General features: G+C 39.9%; 1 non-coding gene across 1 annotated transcript; it reads left to right on the top strand.

Annotated features, from left to right (window-relative positions):
* Nucleotides 1-2,801: 2,801 nt before the first annotated feature.
* On the top strand, nt 2,802-2,909 carry LOC112724983 (small nucleolar RNA R71). Its single transcript, XR_003164118.1, has one exon. It is a non-coding gene; the product is annotated as a small nucleolar RNA R71 (small nucleolar RNA).
* The last annotated feature ends 15,821 nt before the right edge of the window (nt 2,910-18,730 follow it).

Here is an 18,730-nt window from a genome sequence, read left to right on the forward strand (position 1 = left end):
GATACTCATTTCTTTTGAGTTTGAAAGGGACCTCAGGGATCACCTTCTTCTTGGCCACAACATCATAGAAGTGGTCTTGATGGGCTTTGGAGATGAACCTTTCCATCTCCCATGACTCGGATGTGGAAGCTTTTGTCTTCCCTTTCCCCTTTCTAGAGGATTCTCCGGTCTTAGGTGCCATCAATGGTAATGGAAAAACAAAAAGCTTATGCTTTTACCACACCAAACTTAGAGTTTTGCTCGCCCTCGAGCAATAAAAGAAAGAATAGATGAAGAAGAAGAAGAAATGGAGGAGAGGGAGAGTGGGAAGTGTTTCGGCCAAGAAGGGTGTAGAGGGGTGTGTTGTGTGAATTTGATGAAGAATGGAGGGCTTTATATAGGGAAGGGAGGGGGGGTTAAGGTTCGGCCATATGGGTGGGTTTGGGTGGGACATTGGTTTTGAATTTTGAAGGTAGGTGGAGTTTATGAGGTAGGTTTATGGGGAAGAGTGGATGGATGTGAGTGGTGAAGAGGTGATGGGGAAGAGAGTTTGAGGTGATTGGTAAAGGGATTTTGGGGAAGAGTGTTTATGGGGTTGTATGAAAGAGAGTGGTAAGAAGAAGTGAGTGGAGGTAGGTGGGGATCCTGTGGGGTCCACAGATCCTGAGTGGATCCTGTGGGGTCCACAGATCCTGAGGTGTTCAAGGATTTACATCCCTGCACCCATTAGGCATGTAAAAATGCCTTTGCACCCAACTCTGGGCGTTCAGCGCCAGGTTGGTGGCCATTTTGGGCGTTCAACGCCCATTTGTGTGCCATTTCTGGCGTTGAACGCCAGAACCATGCCTGTTCTGGCGTTCAGTGCCCAGAAGCTGCCCATTTTGGGCGTTCAGCGTCAGAACCATGCTCTGTTCTGGCGCTGAACGCCAGACAGATGCTCCTCCAGGGTGTGATTTTTCTTCTGCTATTTTTTATTCCGTTTTCAATTTTCATATTTATTTTGTGACTCCACATGATCATAAACCTAAGAAAACATGAAAAACAAGAATAATAGAGTTAGATAAATAAACATTGGGTTGCCTCCCAACAAGCGCTTCTTTAATGTCAAATAGCTTGACAGTGGGCTCTTATGGAGCCTCACAAATGTTCAGAGCATTGTTGAGACTCTCCAACACCAAACTTAGAGTTTGGATATGGGAGTTCAACACCAAACTTAGAGTTTGGTTGTGGCCTCCCAACACCAAACTTAGAGTTTGACTGTGGGGGCTTTATTTGACTCTACTTTGAGAGAAGCTTTCTCTGCTTCCTCTCCTTGGTTGCAGAGGGAGATCCTTGAGTTTTAAACACAAGGGAGTCCTTATTCCATTGAAGGACTATTTCACCTCTGTCAACATCAATCACAGCTCTTGCTGTGTCCAGGAAAGGTCTTCCTAGGATGATGGATTCATCCTCTTCCTTTCTAGTATCCAGGACTATGAAATCAGCAGGGATGTAAAGGCCTTCAACCTTTACTAACACGTCCTCTACTTGTCCAAAAGCCTGTTTTCTTGAACTGTCTGTCATCTCTAATGAGATTTTAGCAGCTTGCACCCCATAGATTCTCAATTTCTCTATTACAGAGAGGGGCATGAGGTTTATTCCTGAACCAAGGTCACATAGAGCCTTAAAGATCATGGTGCCTATGGTACAGGGTATTATGAACTTTCCAGGATCCTGTCTCTTCTGAGGCAATGTCAGTTGATCCAGATCACTTAGTTCATTGATGAACAAGGGAGGTTCAACTTCCCAAGTATCAATGCCAAATTATTTGGCATTCAGCTTCATGATTGCACCAAGAAACTTGGCAGTTTGCTCTTCAGTAACATCCTCATTCTTTTCAGAAGAGGAATACTCATCAGAGCTCATGAAGGGCATAAGGAGGTTCAAAGGAATCTCTATGGTCTCTAGATGAGCCTCAGAGTCCTTTGGTTCCTCAGAGGGAAGCTCCTTATTGATCACTGGACGTCCCAGGAGGTCTTCCTCCTTGGGATTCACGTCCTCCACTCCCCTTGTAGGTTCGGCCATGGTGCTTATGTCAATGGCCTTGCCCTCTCCTTTTGGGTTCTCTTCTGTATTGCTTGGGAGAGTACTGGGAGGGATTTTAGTGATCCTTTTACTCAGCTGGCCCACTTGTGCTTCCAAATTTCTAATGGAAGATCTTTTTTCATTCATGAAACTTACAGTAGCCTTAGACAGATCAGAGACTAAGTTTGCCAAATTAGAAGTATTTTGTTCAGAGTTCTCTGTCTGTTGCTGAGGGATGATGGAAAAGGTTTATTATTGCTAAACCTGTTTCTTCCACCATTATTAAAGCCTTGTTGAGGCTTTTGATCCTTCCATGAGAAATTTGGATGATTTCTCCATGATGAGTTATAGGTGTTTCCATAAGGTTCACCTAAGTAATTCACCTCTGCTATTGCAGGGTTCTCAGGATCATAAGCTTCTTCTTCATAAGAAGCCTCTTGAGTACTGTTGGATGCAGCTTGCATTCCATGCAGACTCTGAGAGATCATATTGACTTGCTGAGTCAATATTTTATTCTGAGCCAATATGGCATTCAGAGTATCAACTTCAAGAACTCCCTTCTTCATAGGCGTCCCATTACTCACAGGATTCCTTTCAGAAGTGTACATGAACTGGTTATTAGCAACCATGTCAATGAGTTCTTGAGCTTCTGCAGGCGTTTTCTTTAGGTGAATGGATCCACCTGCAGAAGTGTCCAGTGACATCTTTGATAGCTCAGATAAACCATCATAGAATATATCCAGTATGGTCCATTCTGAAAGCATGTCAGAAGGACACTTTTTGGTCAACTGTTTGTATCTTTCCCAAGCTTCATAGAGGGATTCACCTTCTTTTTGTCTGAAGGTTTGAACATCAGCTCTAAGCTTGCTCAGCTTTTGAGGAGGAAAGTACTTGGCTAAGAAAGCTGTGACCAGCTTATCCCAAGAGTTCAGGCTGTCTTTGGGTTGAGAATCCAACCATAATCTAGCTCTGTCTCTTTCAGCAAAAGGGAAAAGCATGAGCCTGTAGACTTCAGGATCTACTCCATTAGTCTTAATAGTATCATATATCTGCAAGAATTCAGTTAAGAACTGTAAAGGATCTTCAGATGGAAGTCCATGAAACTTGCAGTTCTGCTGCATCAGAGAAACTAATTGAGGTTTCAGCTCAAAGTTGTTTGCTCCAATGGCAGGAATGGAGATGCTTCTTCCATGTAGATTGGAATTAGGTGCAGTAAAGTCACCAAGCATCTTCCTTACATTATTATTATTTTCGGCTGCCATCTCCTTCTCCTGTTCGAAAATTTCTGAAAGGTTATCTCTGGATTGTTGTATTTTAGCTTCTCTTAATTTTTTCTTCAGAGTCCTTTCAGGTTCTGGATCTGCTTCCACAAGAATGTTCTTATCCTTGCTCCTGCTCATATGACAAAGAAGAAGGCACAGAAAAATAATAATAATAATAGAGATCCTTTATACTACAGTATAGGGATTCCTGTGTGAGTAGAAGAAGAGGGGGAGACAAAGAAGAAACACAACTGTGAGGAGGCTAGATATATGAGACGAGATGTTAGGATATGAATGAATAAATAGAATGAGATGGGAGAGGGAGAATTTTCGAAAATATTTTTGAAAAAGAGTTAGTGATTTTCGAAAATGGTTTTTGAAAAATGTTAGTAATTTTCGAAAATTAAGATTTAAAAATTAAAATAATTAATAAATTAAAAAGAAATTTTGAAAAAGGGGGGAGATATTTTCGAAAATGAGAGAGAGAGAGTTAGTTAGGTAGTTTTGAAAAAGTTAAGAAACAAACAAAAAGTTAGTTAGTTAGTTGGAACAAATTTTGAAAAGATAAGAAGTTAGGTGGTTAGAAAAGATATTTTGAAACCAACTTTTTGAAAAAGGTAAGATAAGAAGATATTTTAGAAATTAGTTTTGAAAAAGATTTGATTTTTAAAATCTCAATTAATGACTTGATTCATAAGAAATCACAAGATATGATTCTAGAACTTAAAGTTTGAATCTTTCTTAACAAGCAAGTAACAAACTTCAAATTTTTGAATCAAAACATTAATTGATTATGTTATTTTCGAAAATTTGATATGAAAATAAGAAAAAGAAAAAATATTTTTGGAATTTTTGAAAATAACTAAGAATTTTGAAAAAGATTTGATTTTTGAAAAAGATTTTGAAAAAGATAAGATTTTCAAATTGAAAATTTGATTTGACTCATGAGAAACAATTTGATTTTAAAAATTTTTTAAAAAGTCAATCCAAATTTTCGAATTTGATGAGAGAAAATGGGAAAGATATTTTTTTGATTTTTTGAATTTTTATGATGAGAGAGAAAAACAACAAAAAGACTCAATGCATGAAAATTTTGAATCAAAACAATGAATGCATGCATGAATGATATGAATGTCAAGATGAACACCAAGAACACTATGAAGATCATGATGAACATCAAGAACATAATTTTGAAAAACTTTTAATGCAAGGAAAACATGCAAGACACTAAACTTAGAATTCTTTAATGCTTAGACACTAAGAATTCAAGAATGCATATGAAAAACAATAAAAGACACAAAACAAAAAAATCATCAAGATCAAACAAGAAGACTTACCAAGAACAACTTGAAGATCATGAAGAACACTATGAATGCATGATATTTTCGAAAAAATGCAAGATGCATATGCAATTGACACCAAACTTATAACATGACTCAAGACTCAAACAAGAAACAAAAAAATATTTTTGATTTTTTTTATTTTCTAATTTTTTGGATTTTTCGAAAATTAATAGAAAAAGGAAAATAAGGATTCCAAAATTTTTAATATGAATTCTAGGAATCTTGCATTCTTAGTCTAAAGCTTCAGTCCAGGAATTAGACATGGCTCACTAGCCAGCCAAGCTTTCAATGAAAGCTCCGGACCAAAACACTAGACATGGCCAATGGCCAGCCAAGTTTCAGCATTTAACACCAGAGTATATTGCTCTTGATAACAAATTGCAAGCCTCAGTCCAAATAAATTTAGACATGGCTTTACAGCCAGCCAGGCTTCACATGCTTCATGAAACACTAGAATTCATTCTTAAAAATTTTGAATAAAAAAAATTTTGAAAATATTTTTTTTTCGAAAACAGATGAGAAAATTTTAAAAAATATTTTTGAAAAATTTTTTTGAAAATAAAATAAAAAGAAAATTACCTAATCTGAGCAACAAGATGAACCGTCAGTTGTCCAAACTCAAACAATCCCCGGCAACGGCGCCAAAAACTTGGTGCACGAAATTGTGATGTCCAGACTCGAACAATCCCTGGCAACGTGAGCAACTTGGTACGCGTAATCGTGATTACACTTTAATTATGTAAAATTCATGGCTCTTTCTTTCCTTGGCAATGGCGCCAAGAACATGGTGCCAATACCATGGTTCACAACTTCGATACAACTAACCAGCAAGTGCACTGGGTCGTCCAAGTAATACCTTACGTGAGTAAGGGTCGAATCCCACGGAGATTATTGGTATGAAGCAAGCTATGGTCACCTTGCAAATCTCAGTCAGGCAGATATAAATTGATAATGATGTTTTCGAATAATAAATAATAGAATAGGGATAGAGGTACTTATGTAAATCATTGGAAGGAATTTCAGATAAGCGAATGGAGATGCTTTTCGTTCCTCTGAATCTCTGCTTTCCTGCTATCTTCATCCAATCAGTCTTACTCCTTTCCATGGCTGGCTTTATGCAAGGGCATCACTGTTGTCAGTGGCTACATCCCCTCCTCTCAGTGAAAAATATGCTCAGATGCTCTGTCACAGCACGGCTAATCATCTCTCGGTTCTCGATCATGCTGGAATAGGATTTACCCTCCTTTTGCGTCTGTCACTAACGCCCAGCAATCGCGAGTTTGAAGCTCGTCACAGTCATTCAATCATTGAATCCTACTCGGAATACCACAGACAAGGTTTAGACTTTCCAGATTCTCTTGAATGCCGCCATCATTCTAGCTTACGCCACGAAGACTCTGGGTAGGAGATCTAGGAGATATTCATTCTAGCTTATTTCATGTAGAACGGAAGTGTTTGTCAGGCACGTGTTCATAGGGGAGAATGGTGATGAGCGTCACACATAATCATCACCTTCATCACGTTCTTGGGTGCGAATGGATATCTTAGAAGCGAAATAAGATGAATTGAATAGAAAATAGTAGTACTTTACATTAATCTTTGAGGAACAGCAGAGCTCCACGCCTTAATCTATGGAGTGTAGAAACTCTACCGTATGAAAATACATAAGTGAAGGTCCAGGCATGGCCGAGATGGCCAGCCCCTTAAAATGTGATCACAGGATCAAAATACAATCCAGGATCCAGGATGGTCAAAAAGACTAGTAAAAGGTCCTATTTATAATAAACTAGCTACTAGGGTTTACATGAGTAAGTAATTGATGCATAAATCCAATTCCGGGGCCCACTTGGTGTGTGTTTGGGCTGAGCTTAAGTGTTGTACGTGTAGAGGTCCTTCTTGGAGTTGAACGCCAGTTTTTGTGCCAGTTTGGGCGTTCAACTCTGGTTTTGGCTCCTTTTCTGGCGCTGGACGCCAGATTTGGGTAGAAAGCTGGCGTTGAACGCCAGTTTATGTCGTCTATTCTTGGCCAAAGTATAAACTATTATATATTGCTGGAAATCCCTGGATGTCTACTTTCCAACGCAATTGGAAGCGCGCCATTTCAAGTTCTGTAGCTCCAGAAAATCTATTTTGAGTGCAGGAAGGTCAGAATCCAACAGCATCAGCAGTCCTTTTTCAACCTCTGAATCTAATTTCTCCTCAAGTCCCTCAATTTCAGTCAGAAAATACCTGAAATCACAGAAAAACACACAATCTCATAGTAAAGTCCAGAAATGTGAATTTAACATAAAAACTAATGAAAACATCACTAAAAGTAACTAGATCCTACTGAAAACATACTAAAAACAATGTCAAAAAGCGTATAAATTATCCGCTCAACATGAACCTTATGGAAACACCTATAATCCCTCATGGAGAAATCATCCAAATTTCTCATGGAAGGATCAACAAAAGCCTCAACAAGGCTTTAATAATGGTGGAAGAAATAGGTTTAGCAATAGCAAGCCTTTTCCATCATCCACTCAGCAACAGACAGAGAATTCTGAGCAGAATCCATCTAGCTTAGCAAATATAGTCTCTGATCTATCTAAGGCCACTTTAAGTTTCATGAATGAAACAAGGTCCTCCATTAGAAATTTGGAGGCACAAGTGAGCCAGCTGAGTAAAAGAGTCACTGAAACTCCTCCTAGTACTGTCCCAAGCAATACAGAAGAGAATCCAAAAAGAGAGTGCAAGGCCATTGATTTAACCATCATGGCCGAACCTACAAGGGAGGGAGAGGATGTGAATCCCAGTGAGGAAGACCTCCTGGGATGTCCAGTGATCAACAAGGAGTTTACCTCTGAGGAACCAAAGGAATCTGAGACTCATCTAGAGACCATAGAGATTCCTTATGCCATTCATGAGCTCTGATGAGTATTCTTCTTCTGAAGAGAATGAAGATGTCACTGAAGAGCAAGTTGCCAAGTACCTTGGTGCAACCATGAAGCTGAATGCCAAATTATTTGGTAATGAGACTTGGGAAGATGAACCTCCCTTGCTCATCAATTAACTAAGTGATCTGGATCAACTAAGATTGCCTCAGAAGAAATAGGATCCTGGAAAGTTCTTAATACCTTGTATCATAGGCACCATGACCTTTGAGAAGGCTCTATGTGACCTTGGATTAGGGATAAACCTCATGCCACTCTCTGTAATGGAGAAACTGGGAATCTTTGAGGTGCAAGCTGCCAGAATCTCATTAGAGATGGTAGGCAACTCAAGAAAACAGGCTTATGGACAAGTAGAGGACGTGCTAGTAAAGGTTAAAGGCCTTTACATCCCTGCTGATTTCATAATCTTGGATACTGGGAAGGATGAGGATGAATCCATCATCCTTAGAAGACCTTTCCTTGCCACAGCAAGGGCTGTGATTGATGTGGACAGAGGAGAATTGATCCTTTAACTGAATGAGGATAACCTTGTGTTTAAAACTCAAGGATCTCCTTCTGTAACCATGGAGAGGAAGCATGAAAAGCTTCTCTCACTGCAGAGTCAACCAAAGCCCCCACAGTCAAACTCTAAGTTTGGTGTTGGGAGGCCACAACCAAACTCTAAGTTTGGTGTTGAACCCCCACATTCAAACTCTATGTTTGGTGTTGGGAGGTTCCAAACTTGCTCTGAACATCTGTGAGGCTCCAGGAGAGCTCACTGTCAAGCTATTGACATTAAAGAAGCGCTTGTTGGGAGGCAACCCAATGTTATCTAATTATATTTATTTATTTTCCATTGTTATTCTATGTTTTCTTTAGGTTGATGATCATGTGAAGTCACAAAAACTACTAAAAAAATCAAAAACAGAGTGAAAAATAGAATGAAAAATAGCACACCCCTGGAGGAGAACAGTCTGGTGTTTAAACGCCAGAAACAAGCATCTACTTGGCGTTAAACGCCAGAACAGAGCATGGAAGTGGCGTTTAACGCCAGAAACAGGCAGCGGTCTGGCGTTAAACGCCAAGATTGCATGTATAGGGCATTTTACACGTCTAAAGGGTACAGGGATAAAAAATCCTTGACACCTCAGGATCTGTGGACCCCACAGGATCCCCACCTAACCCTATTCTCTCCTCTTCACACCTTTTCATAACTCTCTTCCCCAAATGCCCTTCACCAATCACTTCAATCACTCTTTCCCATCACTCCCTCACCATTCACATCCATCTTCTCTTCCCCATAAACCCCACCTACCTTCAAATTCAAAATATTTTCCCTCCCAAACCCAACCCTAAATGGCCGAACCCTAAACCCCTCCCCACTTCTATATAAACCCCTCATTCCTTCTTCTATTTCACACAACACAACCCTCTCTTCTTCCACTTGGCCGAAACCTACTCTCTCTCCCTCTCCTCCATTTCTCTTCTTCTTTTACTTCTTTCTTTCTTCTTTTGCTCGGGGACAAGCAAACATTTTAAGTTTGGTGTGGTAAAAGCATTGCTTTTTGTTTTTCCATAACCATTTATAGCACCTAAGGCCAGAAAAACCTCTAGAAAGAGGAAAGGGAAGGCAATTGCTTCCACCTCTGAGTCATGGGAGATGGAGAGATTCATCTCAAAGGTCCATCAAGACCACTTCTATGAAGTTGTGGCCAAGAAGAAAGTGATTCCTGAGGTTCCTTTCAAGCTCAAAAGGAATGAGTATCCGGAGATCCGACTTGAGATTCAAAGAAGAGGTTGGGAAGTTCTCACCAACCCCATTCAACAAGTAGGGATCCTAATGGTTCAAGAGTTCTATGCAAACGCATGGATCACAAGGAACCGTGATCAAAGTATGAACCCAAATCCAAAGCATTGGCTTACTATGGTTCGGGGAAAATACTTAGATTTCAGTCCGGAAAATGTAAGGCTGGCGTTCAACTTGCCAATGATGGAAGAAAACACACGTCCCTACACAAGAAGGGTCAACTTTGATCAAAGGTTGGACCAAGTCCTCATAGACATATGTGAGGAAGGAGCTCAATGGAAAATTGACTCAAGAGGCAAGCCGGTTCAACTAAGAAGGCATGACCTCAAACCAGTGGCTAGGGGATGGCTAGAGTTCATTCAACGCTCAATTATTCCTACTAGTAACCGGTCTGAAGTTACTATAGACCGGGCCATCATGATCCATAGTATCATGATTGGAGAAGAGGTGAAAGTTCATGAGATTATACCTCAAGAACTTTACAAGGTGGCTGACAAGTCCTCCACTTGGGTAAGGTTAGCCTTTCCTCACCTCATATGCCACCTCTGCAATTTGGCTGGAATTGACATAGAGGGAGACATCCTCATTGAAGAGGACAAGCCCATCACTAAGAAAAGGATGGAGCAAACATGAGATCATGGACTTCAGCAAGAGCATGAGGAAATTCCCCACCATGAAATCCCTGAGATGCCTCAGGGGATGCACATTCCTCCACAAAACTATTGGGAGCAAATCAACACCTCCCTAGGAGAATTAAGTTCCAACATGGGACAACTAAGGGTGGAGCACCAAGAGCACTCCATCATCCTCCATGAGATTAGAGAAGATCAAAGAGCTATGAGGGAGGAGCAACAAAGACAAGGAAGAGACATAGAGGAGCTCAAAAGCACCATTGGTTCTTCAAGAAGAGGAAGACACCATCCTCACTAAGGTGGACTCATTCCTTAATCTCCTTGTCTATTTATTTTACTGTTTTTCAATTTTTGAGCTTTATATTTTATTTATGTTTGTGTCTTTACTATATAATCACTAGTGTCTAAGTGTCTATGCCTTAAAGTTATGAATATGAATCCATCACCTCTCTTAAATGAAAACTATTTTAAAAACAAAAGAACAATAAGTACAAGGTTTCAAATTTATCCTTGAAACTAGTTTAATTATTTTGATGTGGTGACAATACTTTTTGTTTTCTGAATGAATGCTTGAACAGTGCATATGTCTTTTGATATTGTGGTTTATGAATGTTAAATATGTTGGCTCTTGAAAGAATAATGAAAAGGAGAAATGTTATTTGATAATCTGAAAAATCATAAAAATGATTCTTGAAGCAAGAAAAAGCAGTGAATACAAAAGCTTGTAGGAAAAAAATGGCAAAAAAAAAAAGAAAGAGAAAAAAGCAAGCAGAAAAAGCCAAAAGCTCTTTAAACCAAAAGGCAAGAGCAAAAAGCCAATAGCCCTTAAAACCAAAAGGCAAGGGTAAATAAAAAGGATCCAAGTCGTTGAGCATCAGTGGATAGGAGGGCCTAAAGGAATAAAATCCTGACCTAAGCGGCTAAACCAAGTTGTCCCTAACCATATGCTTGTGGCGTGAAGGTGTCAAGTGAAAACTTGAGACTGAGCGGTTAAAGTCGAGGTCCAAAGCAAAAACAGAGTGTGCTTAAGAACCCTGGACACCTTTAATTGGGGACTTTAGCAAAGCTGAGTCACAATCTGAAAAGGTTCACCCAGTTATATGTCTGTGGCATTTATGTATCCGGTGGTAATACTGGAAAGCAAAGTGCTTAGGGCCACGGACAAGACTCATAAAGTAGTTGTGTTCAAGAATCAACATACTGAACTAGGAGAATCAATAACACTATCTAAATTCTAAGTTCCTATAGATGCCAATCATTCTGAACCTCAATGGATAAAGCAAGATGCCAAAACTATTCAAGAGGCAAAAAGCTACAAGTCCCGCTCATTTGATTGGAGCTAAGTTTCATTGATATTTTGGAATTCATAGTATATTCTCTTCTTTTTATCCTATTTGATTTTCAGTTGCTTGGGGACAAGCAACAATTTAAGTTTGGTGTTGTGATGAGCGGATAATTTATACGCTTTTGGCATTGTTTTTACATAGTTTTCAGTATGATTTAGTTAGTTTTTAGTATATTTTTATTAGTTTTTAATTAAAATTCACATTTCTGGACTTTACTATGAGCTTGTGTGTTTTTCTATGATTTCAGGTATTTTCTGGCTGAAATTGAGGGACTTGAGCAAAAATCAGATTCAGAGGTTGAAGAAAGACTACAGATGCTATTGGATTCTGACCTCCCTGCACTTAAAGTGGATTTTCTAGAGCTACAGAACTTCAAATGGCGCACTCTTAATTGCGTTGGAAGGTAGACATCAAGGGCTTTCCAGCAATATATAATAGTGCATACTTTGATTAAGGATAGATGACGTAAGCTGGCGTTGAACGCCAATTCCATGCTGCATTCTGGAGTCAAACGCCAGAAACCGGTTGCAAAGTGGAGTTAAACGCCAGAAACAGGTTACAAACTGGCGTTCAACTCCAAGAAAGACCTCTACACGTGTAAAGCTCAATGCTCAGCCCAAGCACACACCAAGTGGGCCCCGGAAGTGGATTTCTGCATCATTTACTCATTTTTGTAAACCCTAGTAACTAGTTTAGTATAAATAGGACTTTTTACTATCTTTGTAAAGGATCTTTGATTAGTTTTATGCTATCTTAGACTTTCATGGGGGATGGCCATTCGGCCATGCCTAGACCATTATCACTTATGTATTTTCAAACGGTAGAGTTTCTACACACCATAGATTAAGGTGTGGAGCTCTGCTGTTCCTCACGAATTAATACAAAGTACTACTGTTTTTCTATACAATTCAAGCTTATTCCTATTCTAAGATATCCATTCGCACCCAAGAACATGATGAATGTGATGATTATGTGACGCTCATCATCATTCTCACTTATGAACGCGTGCCTGACAAACACTTCTGTTCTACATGCAAACAAGCTAGAATAAATATCTCTTAGATATCTAATACAGAGGACCGAGTCCGAGATATTAGAATCTTCGTGGTATAAGTTAGAACCCATGGATGGCCATCCTTGAGATCCGAAAAGTCTAAACCTTGTCTGTGGTATTCCGAGTAGGATCTGGAAAGGGATGGTTGTGACGAGCTTTAAACTCGCGAGTGCTGGGTGTAGTGACAGATGCAAAAGGATAGTAAATCCTATTCCAGTATGATCGAGAATCGACAGATGATTAGCCATGCAGTGACAGCGCATTGGACCATTTTCACAGAGAGGATGGGATGTAGCCATTGACAACGGTGATGCAATACATAAAGCTTTCCATGGAAAGGAGTAGGAATGGTTGGATGAAGACAGCAGGAAAGCAGAGGTTCAGAGGAACGAAAGCATCTCTATACTCTTATCTGAAATTCTCACCAATGAATTACATAAGTATCTCTATCCTAGTTCATATTTTAATTATCTATTTAATTATTAAAACTCTATAACCATTTGAATCTGCCTGACTGAGATTTACAAGGTGACCATAGCTTGCTTCAAGCTGACAATCTCCATGGGATCGACTCTTACTCACGTAAGGTTTATTACTTGGACGACCCAGTGCACTTGCTGGTCAGTTGTGCGAAGTTGTGTCAAAGAATTAAGATTATGAACGTGCATATAAAGTTTTCAGCGCCGTTACCAAGGAATGGAACCGTCACGATTTCTGCACACCAATGGGTCTAGGAGGATAGTTTGGTACTCCCATGAGAAATCATCTCTCTTGCCACCCGGAGAAAATCACCATGATCAACTCAAGGACGGGTGTGAAAACAAAGTGTGGGATCTCGGATCACACAAGAAAAATTAACTTTGGGAGCCCATGGTTTGTGAAGAACTCCATCAACGCTTGGAGTTATTAACTTTGAATGATGAAGCGCAATGGAAGTCCAAGCATTGGTGGATGTTCAAGGATGGATTCAAGCACAAGCCACCTTGATGAGGAGCTCCCCATAAGTCCAACATAAGGACAATAAACAAAAGTGCTAGGTGGGAGACACCCACCATGGTAACATCTTTTAATTTTTTCTTTTGTAAATATTGGTAAAATAGGTTTAATTCCTTGTTTTGATTGCTTAGTTGAGTTTATTTGGGAATCTAGTAGGTTAAATAAGGTTTTATGATGTTTTGGTAGCTGTTTGGAGGTTTGGAATGCTTGGTTTGGTGCAAAAACATAGAAAATTTTTGAAAAACAGAGCACCATCCACGCGCATTGATAAACCCCAATTTTGTGGTTTATATTGTGTAGAATTTGGGGGGGGGGGGTTTGTCAATATTTCTCGCACTTATTCACAAGTATTGCATGATTTTATTTTCTCTTCCTAACATTGCTTCATGATGAAAAATATGCTTCTTTTTCCTTAAAATTGCTATACTTTGATCCTCTTCTATTACCATTCGATGTCGTGACGTGTTTGTTGAGTTATTTCAGAAATTATAGGGCAAAGATGGCCTAGAAGAGAGAAAGAAAGCATGCACAAGAGGAAGGAACATGAAGATTTGGATTTTGGGAATTCCAAACCCAGTTCAGATTGGTGATCTAGAGTTGTTAGTTAATATTAATTCCATTGACTCTAATCTCTTGCTAATTTAATTAGTGAGTTGATTGGGACATTTGGATTGAGATTAGCTAGTCTTATTTGATTTTCTCTCATGGAACATAACTTACACCTTCTTCCAATGTTGGAGATGACGAAATGAGATAAATTCTTGTTAAGCATTATTATGATTAATGACTAGGATAGAGAGCCTATAATCTCAACCCTTGCTACGAATGTCTCTCCTTATTACTTGCTTTCTTTAGTTACTTGCTTAATTTATCTTTTCTTATTCCTCTTATAAACCAAAACCCCCCTTTGCCCCTTTATAGCCAATAAGCATACACTTCATTGTAATTCCTAGGGAGACGACCCGGTGTCTAAATACTTCGGTTAATTTTTATTAGAGTTTGTACTTGTGACAAAACCACATCTTAATTTGATTCGAGGATTGACTATTGGTTTGGACTATACTAACAATGGAATTATTTTGTGGAATTCCGAACTGGTATAAATCCTTGCCATTCAAATTAATGGCGCCGTTGCCAGGGATGACAATAGTGCTATATTATTGGCTATTGTATATATTGTGAATTGCTTGATTTTTTGTTTGTGTTGTTGGCTTTTGCTAGTTGTGAGACTTTGTTTTCTTTGTTTCTTATTAGTCTTTGTTTCTATTTTCTCTTTCACTATGAATTCTCATCCTTTTGGCTATGAGCTTGGTTCAAACTGTGTTGCAGGAAATGGAAGCTTTAACGAGGATGTGCATCAAGGATTTGGAAATCAAGGATGGGAGGAACCCCAAGCTCAAGGACAACCTTCTTGGCAACAACCTCCTCTGAACTCATATGGGTATAATCCTAATCCTAATGCATACCAATCCAATGTATGTGATGACCCTTATTGTGATTGTCAACCATAACCACCACATGCATATGAACCCCCTCTGCAACATAATTTTGAATCACCTTACTCACAAGCCTCCTACCACCATTTACCTCCATATGACCCCAACTCATACCCACCATACCAACTACCATATGAACTATATCTAGAACCACCACCTTTCCAATACCAATACTCCCATGAACTACAAAGTCCATACACACCACCTCAAGAGTTTCACCAATATGAACCACCTTCCGATTATAACAACCTTCCCTCAAAAAATGAACCTTCTCTTCCACCATCACCTTCCGATGAAGCCTCCATGTTGGAATTGAGAGATCTTGAATCTCATATCTTAAGGCGACAAGAAGAGGATGAAAGGAAGTTTGCGGAGTTAAGAGCAAAAATGGTTATCATGGTAGAAGCCATAGGTAACATGGTCTCATCCCGCCTAAGCCTATGCAATCAAGGCACTCCCATTGTGGAATGCGGAGAAGCAACCAAAGAGCTTGGCGAGGGAGTGAACTTGAAGCTCCATGAAGAGGAGAAGGAATTAAAACAAGGAGTACAACAAGAGGAGGAGGTGGAAATTAGTGAACAAAAGGAAGTAGTGGTTGGATGTTTAGGATATGTTGAGCACATAAAGGAATCTCAAGTTGAAGAGCAATCTTCCACGAAGTTTGGAAGAGATGTTAAAAAGGAGAGTGATGTTGAGGAAGTGGATAGAGAATCGAAGGAAATTGATCAAGAAGTGGATTCCATCATTAGTGATTTTTTGTCCATAGTGATCAATCTCCTTGATGATCTTGTTGAGCCTTCTTTCAGTGAATTAGAAAGCAATGTTGAGGAGGACGCGCAACCTCCAAGGCATATTGTGAATGAAGAATTGGAAGAAGTGTCCCAAGCAACAAGCCCTCCTATTTACGATGACTACGAATCAACATATGACCCTTTTGAGCTTGATGAATCCTTCCCCACTGTGCTTGAAATTGGTGACGAGGTAGACTTTACTAAATCTCCTATCTATGATGAGAGTGATGGGGAAGAAATAGAAGAAAGTGGTAAAGAAAAGTGTGAACTTGAAGAAGCTTGGTGAGAGGTAAAGCTCGAAGAACCTTGCCAAGTGGTGGAAGCCTCTAGAAGAGGGTGGACGAGAATGGAGCATGCTTTGTCAAGATCATTGAGAACTCCTCCACCTAGGTTGTCATCCAATCTTTCAGTTGAGTGGGTAAAACTTATAACTCTTAGCTTTATTATCCCACTTGAGTATGGCTTGCTTGAGACGGATGGCCAACTTAGGGCGCTTTGTGGAGTTAAGTGAAAAAGGAGGATGTTTAGTGGTTGGCGTTGTAAATATAGGCTCATTATGGTTGGAAGCTCAAAACTGAAGAGTATGGATTGGTGTAATGTTCAATTGAATAGGTCTAGGAGGATAGTTTGGTGCTTTCATGAGAATTCTATTTTCTTATCACCCGGACGGAATCAAGGCGATCAACTAGAAAATGGGTGCGAAGATAAAATATGGGATCCTGGATCACACCATAGAAACCAATGTTGGGAGCTCATATCTTGGAGAGAACCTCACCAAAGCTTGGTGAAAATGGTTGGAACTTCTGACAACCGATTGAAGGACAAGCACTCTTAGAGGTTCAAGGATGGATACAAGCATAAGCCACCTTGACAAGGAGCCTCCCAAATGTCCAACTTAAGGACTTAAACTAAAAGTGCTTGGTGGGAGACACCCACCATGGTAAACTCTTTCCATTCTCTATAGATATAATAAATGAATGAATTGGGTTCCATTGTATATAGTTTCTTTACTTCTCAATATATTTTGCTTTGCTTGCTAAGGTGTTTATAGATTCTAGGCCTTAATTAGGGATGATTCTTTGAATTTGAGTTTTTGCTTGGATTGCAAGTTTCCTCAATTTGTTTGAAAAATCCCCAAAATTTCAAAAATATATGTTTGATTTTGTATCTTAGCTGGTTTTAGAGTCTTAGAGGAGATTGGAAGAATTATGAGCTCTTCTTGGTGCTCTTAAAAAAAAAAAAAACTAGCCACACGCAAGCGCATAGTGCGCGCGCGCCGGCTGCGCATTTAAGCTTTCTGGGCCAAGAACCACAGAGTTGTGCCAAATTTGGGCCAACTCTATGCCTAAACCCGCGCGAACGCATGCTGTACGCGTCCGCGTCCTTTCTGCATTGCCCTACCACGCGTAGGCATACCTGGCGCCTCCGTGTCCTATCATTAATCAACTCATCTACGCGCAAGCGCATAGTGCGCGTGCGTGTCGAAGAAATTTTCATCACCAAGGCCAAAAGACCCGGGAGTTATGCCAACTTTGGGCCCTTTTTGTGCCTCTGTCCTAGCTCACCCGCGCGGACGCACGCTGTTCGCGTCCGCGCCCATGCCTACACAGCCCATCTACGCGCAAGCACGGATGGCGCTTCCGCGTCAATCCCTTGTTCTCCCACCCACGCAGACGCGCACGGCGCACACTCGCGTGGATTTAAATTTCCACTTACCCCAGGGATGCGAAGCCCTAGCGCATTCGCGCAAACCTTTCACCCCCTTCTCTATCGTCTCTTCCTCTTCTTCTCTCCCTCCATAACCAGCACTGCAACCACCTCTGGTGACACCATCGCCGCCGCCAGTGCCCTCATCTCTCTTCCTTCCTCTCTTTCTCACTCTCACTGCTTCGCCCTCGCTCCCTCTTTCTCACTCCATCCTCTGCTCCATCTCCTCTCACAGCACCTCAGTGCCGCCACAAGCACCGCCGCGACTTTCATTGTCGCCGGCAAACATTCCGCTGTATCACCAAACCACCGCGCTGCTCTGGCCAGTTCACTCTTTTCCCTCCACCTTCCCTTCCTCTGTTCTATCCCCCATATTTCCCAGGTTCCCTTCTTCTCATTTTCATTTAAATTCTATTTGATTAATCTGGTTTAGCTTATTCTGTTTAGCTTGTTTAGTTAGATTAGTTTAGTTAGTTTAGTTTGATTAGGTGGTTAGAGAATCTGTGATGAATAGTGAATTTAGGCTTGTTTGAATTTATGCTGCTATTTGGAATTATTTTGTTTCGTTGAATTGCCCTGTGCTCCTTTGGTCTATTGATGCTGCGTACTTGTGATTGATTATTGAATTCAATGAAAAGAATGCTAACTGAAGCTATTACTGTTGTTTCTTGTGCTATTTTGGTGCTATGTTTTCAGGCCATTATTTTTCTGTTATTTGTCCAATAAAGAAAAGAATTCTGCTGCCTGGTTATTTGCTTTTGCTGAGTACTGTTGGCTGAATTCCTGATTAAATTTGCACTTCATTGTTGAACCCAATCATGCTTAATTGTTTGAATTCATGCTGCTTGCAAGTGGAATGATTGTTGTCTTGGAATGATATCTGCAATTTGAATTCAACGAATAGCATGCTACCTAAATTCATTATCTCTGTTCATTGGCATATTTGGTGCTGTATTTTAAGCCAGTGTTTTTGTTCATTGTTCAAAGAAGAATGTTATTTGTTGCTGGCTAGTTTGGTTTAATTGTCTTTTGATGTTTTGCTGCTGTAAGATTGGCTTATTGTTCCATTCATATGAATTCACATCTGGCTTTTGTCTTTGATTGTAATGCATTCATATGGAATCTGATTTGATTGTTGAATTTGGAAAATAGCCAATTTGCTGCTGAAATGCTACCGGATTTTTCCTAACCATATCTCATGAATTAACATTGTTTCACTTGATGCAATAAACTTCTATTTGACATTTCTGTGTCAATAGATTTTGTTTACTAAATGGTTTTGGAAACTCCTCAAGGACATGTTTACAGGTTTTGGTCATGCTTATAATACTCTTTGCTTGT

The sequence above is a fragment of the Arachis hypogaea genome, chromosome 11 (assembly GCF_003086295.3).
Source record: "Arachis hypogaea cultivar Tifrunner chromosome 11, arahy.Tifrunner.gnm2.J5K5, whole genome shotgun sequence".
Classification (NCBI taxonomy): domain Eukaryota; kingdom Viridiplantae; phylum Streptophyta; class Magnoliopsida; order Fabales; family Fabaceae; genus Arachis; species Arachis hypogaea.